This window comes from Littorina saxatilis, linkage group LG2 (genome assembly GCF_037325665.1).
Source record: "Littorina saxatilis isolate snail1 linkage group LG2, US_GU_Lsax_2.0, whole genome shotgun sequence".
NCBI classification, from domain to species: domain Eukaryota; kingdom Metazoa; phylum Mollusca; class Gastropoda; order Littorinimorpha; family Littorinidae; genus Littorina; species Littorina saxatilis.
This window is the reverse complement of record NC_090246.1, coordinates 18997291-19014177: the sequence shown is the minus strand read 5'-3', so window position 1 is coordinate 19014177 and position 16887 is coordinate 18997291. Positions and strand designations below refer to the sequence as shown.

The 16887-nt window shown below is 38.3% G+C and overlaps 1 protein-coding gene and 1 long non-coding RNA gene across 5 annotated transcripts in view; one reads left to right on the top strand and one right to left on the bottom strand.

The window, feature by feature from the left end:
• The window catches only part of LOC138958411 (paladin-like), a 184313-nt gene that overhangs the window by 80470 nt on the left and 86956 nt on the right, over positions 1 to 16887 (top strand). The gene's annotated exons all lie outside the window — the stretch shown is intronic.
• LOC138958417 (uncharacterized) lies at positions 2920 to 10277 on the bottom strand. 4 transcript variants are annotated; one of them, XR_011453397.1, is made up of 7 exons: positions 10031 to 10277; positions 9209 to 9284; positions 7995 to 8071; positions 6907 to 6982; positions 5828 to 5904; positions 4006 to 4082; positions 2920 to 3503 (listed from the first exon to the last, which is right to left on the bottom strand). It is a non-coding gene; the product is annotated as an uncharacterized lncRNA (long non-coding RNA). The 4 variants fall into 4 exon arrangements; XR_011453398.1 differs by lacking the exon at positions 6907 to 6982 and having other exon boundaries at positions 10031 to 10273; XR_011453396.1 differs by lacking the exon at positions 5828 to 5904 and having other exon boundaries at positions 10031 to 10270.

Sequence of the window (16887 nt, the reverse complement as noted above, 5' to 3'; positions counted from 1 at the left end):
GTTATCACATGTTATTTAAGGAAAATGAGTAAATATATGTACCAAGCGTATAACTGAGAAAATACAGCACATTGGTTATCACATAAGAAAGTATATTAAAAATAAATTAACATGCATTCACCATCAACAATGCACAAACGAAAGTCAGCACCTTGCCGGTTATCACATATTGTCTAAGAGAGTAGAATAAGAGTATATAATCATGCAAAACAAAATCAACAATACTGAAACAATACAGAACACTGACACAAATTCCTGCATCAGTCAGCTGCCAATAATAATGTAATGAGATATGTTGGATAATAAGGAGGAGAATCTGATATGCACAAATAACGCACATTTCTCTATCAGGGAGTTACGTATATAACACAATCTAGAGGAAGAGGAGAATATTATGACACAAATTCCTCCATCAATGAGCTTCCAAATAATATAATATCATAAACTTAAACTATGTTGGATAATATGGAGGAGCATATGATGAACACAAATTGCACAGACTTCTCCGACAGGGAACTATACCTATGTACTAGAATCTATGGGAAGAGGAAGTAGAGAATATTATGAATGGAAGTGACACAAATGACTCCATCAGGAAACTGCCAATATAATATAAAATATGTTGGATGATAAGGAGCAGAATATGATTAACACAAATGACGCAAAGTCCTCCAACTATATGATATAATCTGTAGGAAGAGTCAGAGGAGAATATCATGAATGAAAGTGACACAAATGTCTCCATCAGGGAGCTGCCGATATAATATAAAATATGCTTGGATAATAAGGAGCAGAATATGATGAACACAAAATTAATGACGCAAAGTCCTCCGACTATATAATATAATCTATAGGAAGAGTAAGAGGAGGATATTATGAATGAAATTGACACAAATGTCTCGATCAAGGAGCTGCCTATATAATATAAAATATGTTGAATAATAAAGAGCAAAATATGATGTACACAAATGACGCAAAGTCCTCCGACTATATAATATAATCTATAGGAAGAGTAAGAGGAGGATATTATGAATGAAATTGACACAAATGTCTCGATCAAGGAGCTGCCAATATAATATAAAATATGTTGAATAATAAAGAGCAAAATATGATGTACACAAATGACGCAAAGTCCTCCGACTATATAATATAATCTATAGGAAGAGTAAGAGGAGGATATTATGAATGAAAGTGACACAAATGTCTCGATCAGGGAGCTGCCTATATAATATAAAATATGTTGAATAATAAGAAGCAGAATATGATGAACACAAATGGCGCAAAGTCCTCCGACTTTTTGATAGGAAGAGGAGAATATTATGAATGAAAGTGACACAAATGTCTCCACCAGGGAGTTACCAGGGACACAAATGAGAGCAGAAGATGACAGGCGGCGGACATAGGAATGTCACGTAGCCGTACAAAATCCCTCTGGTCCTTGTCCCCCGACCTCAAGACCATTCTGTCAACTCCAATATCTCTGTGTCTTTGTTTCTATCTGCCTGTCCGTCGTTGTCTCTCTGTGTCTTTGTTTCTATCTGCCTGTCCGTCGTTGTCTCTCTGTGTCTTTGTTTCTATCTGCCTGTCCGTCGTTGTCTCTCTGTGTCTTTGTTTCTATCTGCCTGTCCGTCGTTGTCTCTCTGTGTCTTTGTTTCTATCTGCCTGTCCGTCGTTGTCTCTCTGTGTCTTTGTTTCTATCTGCCTGTCCGTCGTTGTCTCTCCGTGTCTTTGTTTCTATCTGCCTGTCCGTCGTTGTCTCTCTGTGTCTTTGTTTCTATCTGCCTGTCCGTCGTTGTCTCTCTGTGTCTTTGTTTCTATCTGCCTGTCCGTCGTTGTCTCTCTGTGTCTTTGCCCCACCTCTGTCTGCCTGTATGTCTGTCTGTCTCTATGTCTCTAATAGCGATAATAGCAGATGGAAATGGTCACCGTTTTATAACACGACAGAGGTGGGAACTCCAACGACTTAGAAAGGCGAAAATGGTAGATGGACATATAAACCTTTATAACACAACAGAGGTGGGAACTCCAACGACTTAGAAAGGCGAGAATGGTAGATGGAAATATAAACCTTTATAACACAACAGAGATGGGAACGCCAACGACTTAGAAAGGCGAGAATGGTAGATGGAAATATAAACCTTTATAACACAACAGAGATGGGAACGCCAACGACTTCGAAAGGTGAGAATGGTAGATGGAAATATAAACCTTTATAACACGACAGAGGTGGGAACTCCAACGACTTAGAAAGGCGAGAATGGTAGATGGACATATCAACCTTTACACACACGACAGAAATGGGAACGCCAACGACTTAGAAAGGCGAGAATGGTAGATGGAAATATAAACCTATGTAACACGACAGATATGGGAACTCCAACGACTTAGAAATGCGATAATAGTAGATCGAACTGGTAACCTATATAATACGACAGAGATGGGAACGCCAACGACTTACAAAGGCGAGAATGGTAGATGAAAATACCCAGGCAGCAGAGAAATATGCCTAGCATATGACAAACATATGACATGGCATGTGGAAATCATATAGTAAAACCATATGTCAGTCATAGATAAATTGCAAATGGTTTTGGAATGGCTACCATATGGTTTTTAGGTGAAAATGACATGTCAAAAACACCAGTTTTCCACATCACAAGTGACATTGTCATGTGGAAACCTCATTTACACCACATTACAAGTGACACTGACATATGAAAATCATTTGTTTGCCATATCACAAATGACATTGGCATATGCAAATTACATGGTTGCCATGAAACAAATGATATTGTTTGCTATATGTCATATGTTAACTGTATGAATGACATGTCTTCGTCATATGTTTGACCGATACTTCGAACCTCACAGACACACACTCAATCACACATTTTCACAACAAAAGACATAACAACAGTCTGAAGATCATACTTTATATTCAATATCATAATAATAAGCCAACTTGTATCTTTTCTCCGTAAGGAATCAATGAAACAAAGTCACAGCAGGAATAAGACTCCCAAGTCAACCAAACACACACACATTAAGGGAAAGAAAGGCTTTAAAGTATAGTTTAAAAAACTAAAACAAAAAATAGTACTTCCTCCAAAAAGGCTCTGTAGTGAACCCATGACTATCGCATCACTTCAGGGTTGGACCTTGAGTGTGTGTGGTGAATAACCATCGAAGCACTGGGAATGTAATCTCTGCAGTATGATTTAAAGACAAGTTCTGGGTTGAGAAGAAGTAATCTGCTTTAAAATTTGGTTTCGGGATCATATGTTATCTTAAGATAATCAGTCCTACACTCTGAATGTGGGTCAAGGTTTGTCACTCTTCAGCTTTCTGGATGATGCACAGGGGTGGTGTCTTGGACAGAACTTCTCCCCCATCGCCAGAGTTTAGCACCACCGACTGTGCCGAAACAGATATCCCTGATCACGAAGATGTGTAAGCTTGATCGGCTGACATCTTGCAAGACTTTGTTACATGAGGCATGGTACCTGGAAAAAAAGAGAGAAAATAGAACCTGATAGAATGAAGTGTAGCCAGAGGAAAATGTTTACCATTTGACAGTGTAAAATTGTATGACTGGGGGACACTACATTCTTTATCAGAGATTTTTCGCAGACTTTTTTATCGCCGCTTACTGATTGGTTAGCTATAGCAAAACTAACGCCAAAATGCTCTTATCGCATTAGGAGGTAGCTCCGATAGCCCCGATAGCTGCACTGGCCTTCAAAGTCTAATAAGAATCTTCCCTTAAAACAAGTTTGAGCGTTTGCGCTGTTCACAAGGGCAGCAATTTTGATTTGATTTGGCGCTGACTAAAATTGTTTCAAAGTAGGGGGAAAGTTGGTACAAAGTCTGCCATATAAACAAAACTTAAGTCACAACCTGACTCACCAAAGAAAAAAGAAAAAATTGAGGGTGGGAGAGAGAGAAATCTTGAAGTTGAACAGTTATTGATTTATAAGGTTAAGTGATATGTGAATGGTTACTTACCTCCACTCAAAAAGCAAGGTCTTGTTTGTAGTTCAGAGTATGTTTGACCTGACCAAAGCTGTTCTATTACTGCCACCCTGAAAAGATATCACAGAAATAATTAATGCTTGATGAAGACATATGCAATTGCAAAAAAACTCTTACCAAAAAAAACCCATTCAGGTTACACAACTAAAAATAAATCCTCTGAATAATATTAAGAAAACTGAGAAAATTGAGCCTATTACTATGAGTATGGCTGGGGGACACTACATTCTTTTACATTTGATGAATATTTTTTTTTATAAATAAAATCTTTGAGAGAATTTTACAGTTCAGGTTTATAGAGACTGATCTATTATGTTTTCTCAAATTACTGGGCATAACTCTCACACACACACAAAGAAAAAAAAGGTGAAAAGGGTAGGAGCGAGCTGACAGCCACTCAAAAACTGCACTGAAAGGAGTTGAAATAAATTGATGAATAATCACACCGACACAAAACTAAATCCCTGCCTAGATTTTCAGATCATCTGAAAACATTTAAGTGCTGTTCACATGACAGACGAGCAAACAACTTTACCCCGACTCGAAGTCGTTTGAAAATACCTCCTGGGTTGTCGGCAAAAAGTCAGCCATATGAACGGCTCCAGCAATTTAGAAACAATTAAGGTAAGACTTAGCAGCGACTCCAAAAACTGCTGGACTTGGCCGTGGAATAACAAAGATATTCCGCAGACTTTTCTTATCGCCGCTTACTGATTGGTTAGCTATAGCAAAACTATCGCCAAACTGCTCTTACTGCATTTAGGAGGTAGCTCCGATAGCTGCACTGGTATTCAAAGTCGGACAAGAATCGTCGCTTAAAACAAGTTTGAGCGTTTTTGCTGTTCACAAGGGCAGCAATTTTGATTTGATTTGGCGCTGACTAAAATTGTTTCAAAGTAGGGGGAAAGTTGGTACAAAGTCTGCCATATGAACAAAACTTAAGTCACAACCTGACTCACCAAAGAAAAAAGAACAAGAAGGGCAAAGCCCATACGACTCACATGCTTTACACATTTTTCCTACCAAAATACATGTGACCTTGACCCAAGGTCAAGGTCATCCAAGGTCATGCAACACAAAGCTGTTAATTCAAGACATAGGAAGTACAATGGTGCTTATTGGCTCTTTCTACCATGAGATATGGTCACTTTTAGTGGTTCACTACCTTATTTTGGTCACATTTCATAAGGGTCAAAGTGACCTTGACCTTGATCATATGTGACCAAATGTGTCTCATGATGAAAGCATAACATGTGCCCCACATAATTTTTAAGTTTCAAACAGTTATCTTCCATAGTTCAGGGTCAAGGTCACTTCAAAATATGTATACAATCCAACTTTGAAGAGCTCCTGTGACCTTGACCTTGAAGCAAGGTAAACCAAACTGGTATCAAAAGATGGGGCTTACTTTGCCCTATATATCATATATAGGTGATGTATTGAATCTCAAAAACTTCAGAGAAAATGGGAAAAATGTGAAAAATAGCTGTTTTTTAGGCAATATTTATGGCCCCTGCGACCTTGACCTTGAAGCAAGGTCAAGATGCTATGTATGTTTTTTGGGGCCTTGTCATCATACACCATCTTGCCAAATTTGGTACTGATAGACTGAATAGTGTCCAAGAAATATCCAACGTTAAAGTTTTCCGGACGGACGGACGGACGACTCCGGTGAGTACATAGACTCACTTTTGCTTCGCATGTGAGTCAAAAATTGAGGGTGGGAGAGAGAGAAATCTTGAAGTTGAACAGTTATTGATTTATAAGGCTAAGTGATATGTGAATGGTTACTTACCTCCACTCCAAAAGCAAGGTCTTGTTTGTAGTTCAGAGTATGTTTGACCTGACCAAAGCTGTTCTATTACTGCCACCCTGAAAAGATATCACAGAAATAATTAATGCTTGATGAAGACATATGCAAATGCAAAAAAACTCTTACCAAAAAAAACACCATTCAGGTTACAGAACTAAAAATAAATCCTCTGAATAATATTAATAAAACTGAGAAAATTGAGCCTATTACTATGAGTATGGCTGGGGGACACTACATTCTTTTTACATTTGATGAATATTTTTTTTAAATGAATAAATTCTTTGAGAGAATTTGACAGTTAATGTTCATAGAGGCTGGTCTATTATGTTTTCTCAAATTACTGAGCATAACTCTCACACACACACAAAGAAAAAAAGGCGAAAAGGGTAGGAGCAAGCTTACAGTCACTCAAAAACTGCACTGAAAGGAGTTGAAATAAATTGATGAGTAATCACACCGACACAAAACTATATCCCTGCCTAGATTTTCAGATCATCTGAAAACATTTAAGTGCTGTTCACATGACAGACGAGCAAACAACTTTCACCCCGACTCGAAGTCGTTTGAAAATACCTCCTGGGTTGTCGGCAAAAAGTCAGCCATATGAACGGCTCCAGCAATTTAGAGACAATTAAGGTAAGACTTAGCAGCGACTCCAAAAACTGCTGGACTTGGCCATGGAATAACAAAGATATTCCGCAGACTTTTCTTATCGTCGCTTACTGATTGGTTTATAGCTATAGCAAAACTATCGCCAAACTGCTCTGCGTTAAGAGGTAGCTCCGATAGCTGCACTGGTATTCAAAGTCGGACAAGAATCGTCGCTTAAAACAAGTTTGAGCGTTTTTACTGTTCACAAGGGCAGCAATTTTGATTTGATTTGGCGCTGACTAAAATTGTTTCAAAGTAGGGGGAAAGTTGGTACAAAGTCTGCCATGTCAACAAAACTTAAGTCACAACCTGACTCACCAAAGAAAAAAGTGAGGTTGGGAGAGAGAGAAATCTTGAAGTTGAACAGTTATTGATTGATAAGGCTAAGTGATATATGAATGGTTACTTACCTCCACTCAAAAAGCAAGGTCTTGTTTGTAGTTCAGAGTATGTTTGACCTGACCAAAGCTGTACATTACTGCCACCCTGAAAAGATATCACAGAAATAATTAATGCTTGATGAAGACATATATGCAATTGCAAAAAACTCTTACCAAAAAAAACACCATTCAGGTTACAGAACTAAAAATAAATCCCCTGAATAATATTAATAAAACTGAGAAAATTGAGCCTATTACTATGAGTATGGCTGGGGGGCACTACATTCTTTTACATTTGATGAATATTTTTTTTAAATGAATAAAATCTTTGAGAGAATTTGACAGTAAAGGTTCATAGGGACTGGTCTATTATGTTTTCTCAATTTACTGAGCATAACTCTCACACACACACAAAGAAAAAAAGGTGAAAAGGGTAGGAGCGAGCTGACAGTCACTCAAAAACTGCACTAAAAGGAGTTGAAATAAATTGATGAATAATCATACCGACACAAAACTATATCCCTGCCTAGATTTTCAGATCATCTAAAAACATTTAAGTGCTGTTCACATGACAGACGAGCAAACAACTTTCACCCGACTTGAAGTCGTTTGAAAATACCTCCTGGGTTGTCGGCAAAAAGTCAGCCATGTGAACGGCTCCAGCAATTTAGAGAAAATTAAGGTAAGACTTAGCAGCGACTCCAAAAACTGCTGGACTTGGCCATGGAATAACAAAGATATTCCGCAGACTTTTCTTATTGTCGCTTACTGATTGGTTTATAGCTATAGCAAAACTATCGCCAAACTGCTCTTACTGCATTAAGAGGTAGCTCCGATAGCTGCACTGGTATTCAAAGTCGGACAAGAATCGTCGCTTAAAACAAGTTTGAGCGTTTTTGCTGTTCACAAGGGCAGCAATTTTGATTTGATTTGGCGCTGACTAAAATTGTTTCAAAGTAGGGGGAAAGTTGGTACAAAGTCTGCCATATAAACAAAACTTAAGTCACAACCTGACTCACCAAAGAAAAAAAAATTGAGGGTGGGAGAGAGAGAAATCTTGAAGTTGAACAGTTATTGATAAATTTATAAGGCTAAGTGATATGTGAATGGTTACTTACCTCCACTCAAAAAGCAAGGTCTTGTTTGTAGTTCAGAGTATGTTTGACCTGACCAAAGCTGTTCTATTACTGCCACCCTGAAAAGATATCACAGAAATAATTAATGCTTGATGAAGACATATGCAATTGCAAAAAACTCTTACAAAAAAAAACCATTCAGATTACAGAACTAAAAATAAATCCTCTAAATAATATAACTGACAAAATGGGCCTGTGAGTATGGCTGGAGGGACACTACATTCTTTTACATTTGATGAATATTTTTTTTAAATTAATAAAATCTTTGAGAGAATTTGACAGTTAAGGTTGATAGAGGTGAAAAGGGTAGGAGCGAGCTGAGAGTCACTCAATAACTGCACTGAAAGGAGTTGAAATAAATTGATGAATAATCTCACCGACACAAAACTATATCCCTGCCTAGATTTTCAGATCATCTGAAAACATTTCAGTGCTGTTCACATGACAGACGAGCAAACAACTTTTCCCCGACTCGAAGTCGTTTGAAAATACCTCCTCGTTTGTCGGCAAAAAGTCAGCCATGTGAACGGCTCCAGCAATTTAGAAACAATTAAGGTAAGACTTAGCAGCGACTCCAAAAACTACTGGACTTGGCCATGGAATAACAAAGATATTCCGCAGACTTTTCTTATCGCCGCTTACTGATTGGTTTATAGCTATAGCAAACCTATCGCCAAACTGCTCTTACTGCATTAGGAGGTAGCTCCGATAGCTGCACTGGCATTCAAAGTCGGACAAGAATCGTCGCTTAAACCAAGTTTGAGCGTTTTTGCTGTTCACAAGGGCAGCAATTTTGATTTGATGCTGACTAAAATTGTTTCAAAGTAGGGGGAAAGTTGGTACAAAGTCTGCCATATAAACAAAACTTAAGTCATAACCTGACTCACCAAAGAAAAAAGAAAAAATTGAGGGTGGGAGAGAGATTAATCTTGAAATTGAACAGTTATTGATTTATAAGGCTAAGTGATATATGACTTGGAATAAAGGCCGTGAAAGGTGAATGCTCATCTAATAGGCTTGAGGTTTACTGGCCGATGTGAATGCGTTATATTTTGTGTGTAAAAAATGTCTGTTTGTCTGTCTGTCTGTAAAAAATTACATTTCAAACGGCAGAAATTAATATGTAAAGCACAGTTAATTGTGGTTCGCGCTATATAAGCTCTCATAATAATAATAATATATGAATGGTTACTTACCTCCACTCAAAAAGCAAGGTCTTGTTTGTAGTTCAGAGTATGTTTGACCTGACCAAAGCTGTTCATTACTGCCACCCTGAAAAGATATCACAGAAATAATTAATGCTTGATGAAGACATGCAATTGCAAAAAAACAAATTTGGAAGGCATAATTATCAGATTAGGAACCAGACGTTTACCAAGAGACAGGAACTTGATTAGTGCTAAATGAGAATATACAAAATTGCCATCCAATTCGGGGGTCACATTACACATACATTTGTTTACTTCAACACAAAATCCGGTTGGTTGAATTTTGTCATCGTATGTAATGTAGATCAGCTCGCGAATAAAATATCTTGTCAATCACTATCAACATGGTCTCTTTTTTTGAGAATATGAAAATCAGAGTCTCATCTACTTGTGAACAATGTTTCAAACTGATTGGATTATATTTGAAGCGAACGGTAAGACGTGTTGTTATTTAGCAACCTCCCCGATTTTTGTTGAAGTATGTGACCAGCGAATCGGATCATTTTCACACTTTTACAACTCCTAAAAAACAAACCACAGCATCAATCAACATCATGTTTTTGGAAAAGTTAGTTGACTCATACCTTTTTCAGACAAAACAAACTTGGATGAATAGAACAGTGTTCTTCTAGGCAAAAACAAAAAGGCGAACAAAAACACCGAGAAAGTGACTGTCACCGAGTGTGACTGCGAGTGCGAGACTCCCCCTCGTCAGTCATCAAATTCAAAACCAATTTGTTCCTTCCGTTAATTCACTTTGTTCTTCGTGAGACAATCAATCTTCATTTCAGAATGAAAGACAAGGCTTACCTTACATCCAATAAGCAACTCAAAATACAAGGCAAGAAGATAAAAGGGTAAAAAACGCCGACACGACCGGTACATACATAAATATTGCGCCAACCGGAAATGCGGTCATTAACAAGGGAAATAACTGAAAGATATTGCTCTTTGCAGTTGTTATTGTCTCCCTTAAAACAAACGGCTCACTGATTTAAACATTATTTTAAGATGAGTGTACATGCTCAGTTGACAAAAAAACAAAACTTCAGCAACTTTTTTCTATCAAATAAAAAAAATTGAACATTGGCATTTTTTTTTTATCAAATAAACACAAAAAATGCTGAAAACAAATTTTATGATAATTTTTTTTTTAATTAACAAAAATATTTGATTAAAGCTAAAAATATATTCTTTGAACCCAAACTGTCTGATAATAACTTTAAAAATAACTGAATAAAGGTTTGAATGCAATTAAAATTCTAAATAAAAAAAAAATTAACCAAGAAGAATAACCCCAGGCAGCTCATTTTTAACCAAAATGTCAAAAGTAAATATAGGTATAAAAAATAAACTTAAAATAAAAAAAATATTTCATAAAGAACAAGCATAAATGCACCGTATTAAATTAGGAAAACAAAGATTGCAATCACCTTTTCAAATCCATGCTTGCTATACACTGCGTGGTGAAATCATTTCGACCGCGACAATCTGCGTAAAAGTTGGCGAAATGTAAGGCGCGCATAGCGAAGGTGTCACGTATTCCCGCATGAAAAGGCAAAAAAACGCACGCAGGACGCTGGGGACGCTCGTCTGATAAAATATAGTCAAACTCAGACAGGAAACTTTGGCTGGTTGCAAAAAGTATCACATTCATTTTTGCAAAACAACAAATGGCATTGAAACTAATTTCGAAAAAAAAATAATTTTTCTTCTTTTTTTACACACACTCAAAATCTTATTTGGAAGGTTTAGACGCACTCAACAACAAAAATGTCATACAATACCTTGTCCCATATTTAGATTTTTCAATTGTCATTTGTGTAATTAATATACAATAATTTGCAAAATAAATACCATAATTGTTCACAAATAAAAGCTTTGAAATAATTCTGCTTTAAAAAGTAGAGTAGCTGACCGCGCCAGCAAGAATCCAGCTGGCTATGATATGCCGCTGGTCATGGTCAGATCATGTGAGACATGACAAATTGTAATCATGTGGTATCCATAAGATTTCTGACATATGTACAATATGTGGCAACTGGCATCTGTCCAGCAGATGATTTCCAGATCTTTTGCTGCCTGGGTATAAACCTTTATAACACAACAGAGATGGGAACGCCAACGACTTAGAAAAGCGAGAATGGTAGATGGAAACATAAACCTTTACACACACGACAGAAATGGGAACGCTAACGACTTAGAAAGGCGAGAATGGTAGATGGAAATATTAACCTTTATAACACAACAGATATGGGAACTCCAACGACTTAGAAAGGCGAGAATGGTAGATGGACATATAAACCTATATAACACGACAGATATGGGAACTCCAACGACTTAGAAAGGCGAGAATGGTAGATGGACATATAAACCTATATAACACGACAGATATGGGAACTCTAACGACTTAGAAAGGCGAGAATGGTAGATGGACATATAAACCAATATAACACGACAGATATGGGAACTCTAACGACTTAGAAAGGCGAGAATGGTAGATGGACATATAAACCTTTATAACACAACAGATATGGGAACTCCAACGACTTAGAAAGGCGAGAATGGTAGATGGACATATAAACCTATATAACACGACAGATATGGGAACTCCAACGACTTAGAAAGGCGAGAATGGTAGATGGACATATAAACCTATATCCCATGACCTCCCTTCTTTGTCTCTGTTACTTCAGTATGGGTATATATGTTGTATTTTTATAGCTCAATAAATACATCATGGACTCCAAAAAATATATGATAGTGCAGATTCCGATTTGGGCAAAGAACTACTTTCCTCCCGACCTTTGACCTCGCGCCGAACAATGTGACACATTTGTATGAAGTTCCAAAATCGTATTGCACGGCTCAGAAAACCATATCAGTTGCACGCAAAAATGAATCTCAGAACTGATCTGATGTATGAGATGCAATAAGCAAACGTTTCTTTCATTATGAAAGCAATGCAGGTCGAAAAAAACGAACATTCAACTTACAAGATAACCAGATGCTAGCGAACCAAAACAAAAACACGAGTACCCTCCCTTGCATCGTTAGCAGACGACTTTTGAGAATCTGTCGGTAGTGTGTTTTGGTGTGCGTCTTCAGTTTCTCTGGCAGTGTCGGTGTGGGAACTGACAGAAGCTAGGGAGCACAGATAATAGAAGCCCTGTCACATAGACTAATCACACAATCAATACACATTTGGCTCATGTTTTAAATGACAGTTTCGAGTTTGTTAGTCAAACTTAAAGCAACAACACTGTCACTGGTGACATGCGCAGCGAGACCGAGAAGCGTCCTTTACCTGGCACGGTTGGGCTTCGCTATCAAACATCGGCTGTTTCACGTGTTTTGCGAGCAAGTCTACTCTTTTGCCTGGCTCTGCAGTAAGTCCACATTGGCGATGAAGGTATCCAAGAACTTAACATGTGTGTATTTTTCCGTAATCCAGTCATATTCCTTCAAAATGCAATCAATCGGCGGTGACAGACGTGTCGGTCGCGTTTTCCTCACACCCATACCAGTTTAAGTTCATCCATGCAAACACACTCGCAAAACACGTTTATCACGTAGATACATTTCAAATAGGGAGCAAATGGTTAAATCTAAACCTACATATTTGTTCCCTAAAATTTGCTTCTCTGTCAATAAGCCTAATTACACACGTTCGAGAAAAACAACGTGGAATCGATTCTGAATCGAGTAAGCCAAATGGGTCCCAAACCCGTTTCGCCCGTTCTGCCGACCTGAAACGCAAAACAAAAGAATTGTGCGCTTCAACTAAATTAATTTCTATACGACTTCATTACTTTCTTGCAACTTATGAACCTTTACTTAAAGCTTTTAAATGGTCTGAAAGTAGTGTTACCGCGTACTTATCGATGCACTCATTCGTTTTATTTTTTCAGCGACGGTCACTTAGTTTAAGGTTGCAAAAGGGCTAAGTCTCGCTGGCAACACTGTTTTACCCTGCACAGATCGCAACAGTGCCGCTAGTAGTCTACACTTTGTGTTTGATGGTAGAATGGGATATACAGATTACAACACTCGTGGTTTTTTATATGGCTTGTATTTCAGTCAAGACCCAGCGGGAATATCAATCGAGAGCCACTCGCCAGAGGCTCGTGTCTCCCGATGATATTCATCCGCTGGGTCTTGACTGAAATACAAGCCATATAAAAAACCACTCGTGTTGTAACCTATACATATAACACGACAGATATGGGAACTCCAACGACTTAGAAATGCGATAATAGTAGATCGAATTGGTAACCTATATAATACGACAGAGATGGGAACGACAACGACTTAGAAAGGCGAGAATGGTAGATGGAAGTATAAACCTTTATAACACAACAGAGATGGGAACTCCAACGACTTAAAATGGCGATAATGGTAGATAGAAATATAAACATTCACACACACGACAGAAATGAGAACGCCAACGACTTAGAAAGGCGATAATGGTAACCTTTATAACACGACAGATATGAGAACTGGAAAGCAATACAACACTCTCTGGTATGTGTGTGGGGCGGTGGTGGGGGGGGGGGGGGCTGGGGGGGGGGGCGCTGGGGCGGACGAGTTGAAGCGGCGGAAGTGTTGCAAAAGAATGAGAGGAAGAGAAACGATATTGATTGGAGCGCAGGATGGTGCCCCAAAGTCCAACATTGCAATGTGCACGGACGAGCTCATGACAGCAAAAGTCCCTGAGGACACGAGCAACATAGATGGAGGGGTGGGGGTGGGGGTGGTGACTGGGGTGGGGTAGATGGGCAAGGAAAGGTGGAGATGGAAGGGCAAGGATGGATGCCAGGGAGGTATGGCAGAGGTAGGAAGGGGGGTATATGGGACTAGGGTTGATGGCGTTGAGGGGATAGGTATATAGGGTTAGATTATGATATGCAGGTTTTTTTTTTACACAAATACATGTATCTGAGGGTCACGAATAAGATATATACATTTGTCCGCTTTGTACACGCATTTTCGGTAACATTATTAAAGTAAGATCCAGTGAGAGACTTGATTTCTTATTGTTAAGAAACAAAGTGTAATAGCAAAAGAGAAAGGACAAGGTTGTGGGAATAGGTCGGATTGAGTGGGCGTAGAAGGGCATTAGAAACAAAAGAATACGTCTTGCCGGCAGTCACTGGCAGGTCACAATTAAAGATGTCTTGCGCAAGAGAAAGAGGAAACACAAAGACGATGATGACAAGAAAGAAAGAAAGACAGAAAGAAAGGAACAGAAAAAATCGACAAGACATAAAAAAAAATGGTGTGACATGCTTGTGACAAGAAAGGAAGAAAGGAACAGGAGAACATTCAAGACATACAAAAAAAGTGATGTGACATGCTTAATCCCGTGACAAGAAAGAAAGAAAGGAACAGGAGAACATTCAAGACATACAAAAAAGTGATGTGACATGCTTAATGTGACAAGAAAGAAAGAAAGGAACAGGAGAACATTCAAGACATACAAAAAAGTGATGTGACATGCTTAATGTGACAAGAAAGAAAGAAAGGAACAGGAGAACATTCAAGACATACAAAAAAGTGATGTGACATGCTTAATCCCGTGACAAGAAAGAAAGAAAGGAACAGGAGAACATTCAAGACATACAAAAAAAGTGATGTGACATGCTTAATGTGACAAGAAAGGAAGAAAGGAACAGGAGAACATTCAAGACATACAAAAAAGTGATGTGACATGCTTAATCCCGTGACAAGAAAGAAAGAAAGGAACAGGAGAACATTCAAGACATACAAAAAAGTGATGTGACATGCTTAATGTGACAAGAAAGGAAGAAAGGAACAGGGGAACATTCAAGACATACAAACAAAAGTCATGTGACATGCTTAATGTGACAAGAAAGGAAGAAAGGAACAGGAGAACATTCAAGACGTAAAAGAAAAGTGATGTGACATGCTTAATCCCGTGACAAGAAAGAAAGAAAGGAACAGGAGAACATTCAAGACATACAAAAAAGTGATGTGACATGCTTAATCCCGTGACAAGAAAGAAAGAAAGGAACAGGAGAACATTCAAGACGTAAAAGAAACGTGATGTCACATGCTTAATCCCGTGACAAGAAAGAAAGAAAGGAACAGGAGAAAATTCAAGACGTAAAAGAAAAGTGATGTGACCTGCGTGTGACAGATGGACCGGAGGGTCACAGGGATGTGTTTTAACAGTTCCGCACAGACATTTCTGGCTTCGCTGCAATGCGAAGCAAACATTAATACTCATAACAGTAAACAAAATGACGGGAGAGATAATGAAAACAAAAAGATAGAAAAGAAAGAAAAGGGAAGAAAAGAAAAACAGGAAAGGAAAGCGTAGCGACAGGCTTGTGAAAGATGGGTCCTTGCAAGGTCACAGGCATGTGTTGTCACAGTTGCGTGCAAACATTTCTAGCTTCCTTGTGATAAAAAATTAAAAAAAAGTAGTAAAACTAAACTCGAAAAACAAGAAGACGAGATTCCTAAAAACGGAAGATTAAGATGGGAAAAAAAAGAAAAACGAGAGAAGACAGGAAAGGAACGTTTTGTGACAGATTGGTCCTTCGCCTTTTAGAACAGAAATTGTGATTGCTTACAGATCCAACAAGAGCCCTCAGAAATTAAAGGGAGAAAGACAGAACAGGAGAAGAACAAACAAGTCGCGTAAGGCGAAATTACTACATTTAGTCAAGCTGTGGAACTCACAAAATATAAAACTGAACGCACTGCATTTTTTGAGTCACTTGAGAAAAAGTGACTCTATGTAATCGGTCAGTGTTAGTCTGTCCGACCGGCCGTCCGTAGACACCACCTTAACGTTGGACTTTTCTCGGAAACTATCAAAGCGATCGGGCTCATATTTTGTTTAGTCGTGACCTCCAATGACCTCTACACTTTAACGATGGTTTCGTTGACCTTTGACCTTTTTCAAGGTCACAGGTCAGCGTCAAAGGAAAAATTAGACATTTTATATCTTTGACAAAGTTCATCGGATGTGATTGAAACTTTGTAGGATTATTCTTTACATCAAAGTATTTACATCTGTAGCCTTTTACGAACGTTATCAGAAAAACAAGGGAGATAACTAGCCTTTTCTGTTCGGCAACACACAACTTAACGTTGGGCTTTTCTCGGAAACTATAAAAGTGACCGGGCTCAAATTTTATGTGAACGTGACTCCCAGTGACCTCTACACTTTGACGTCTGCTTTGGTGACCTTTGACCTTTTTCAAGGTCACAGGTATGTCTTGAAGGAAAAAAATTGAAATATCATATCTCTGAAACTATTCATCGGATTTGATTCAAACTTTATAGGATTATTCTTTACATCAAATTATTTACATCTGTATTGTGTTGTGAATAGCAATTTATTCCTGTCCATCTGATGCCTCATATAATATTCAGAACTGCGAAAGTGACTCGATCGAGCGTTTGCTCTTCTTGTTTCACAATGACCGTAATCCGCCGCTTGTACATAACGGAGTGAAACTGACGAGCCTGTTCAGCGCGGTAGTGGTTTCGCTGTGCTGCATAGCACACTTTTCTGTACCTCTCTTCGTTTTAACTTTCTGAGCGTGTTTTTAATCCAAACATATCATATCTATATGTTTTTGGAATCAGGAACCGACAAGAAATCAGATGAAATTGTTTTTAAATCGATTAAG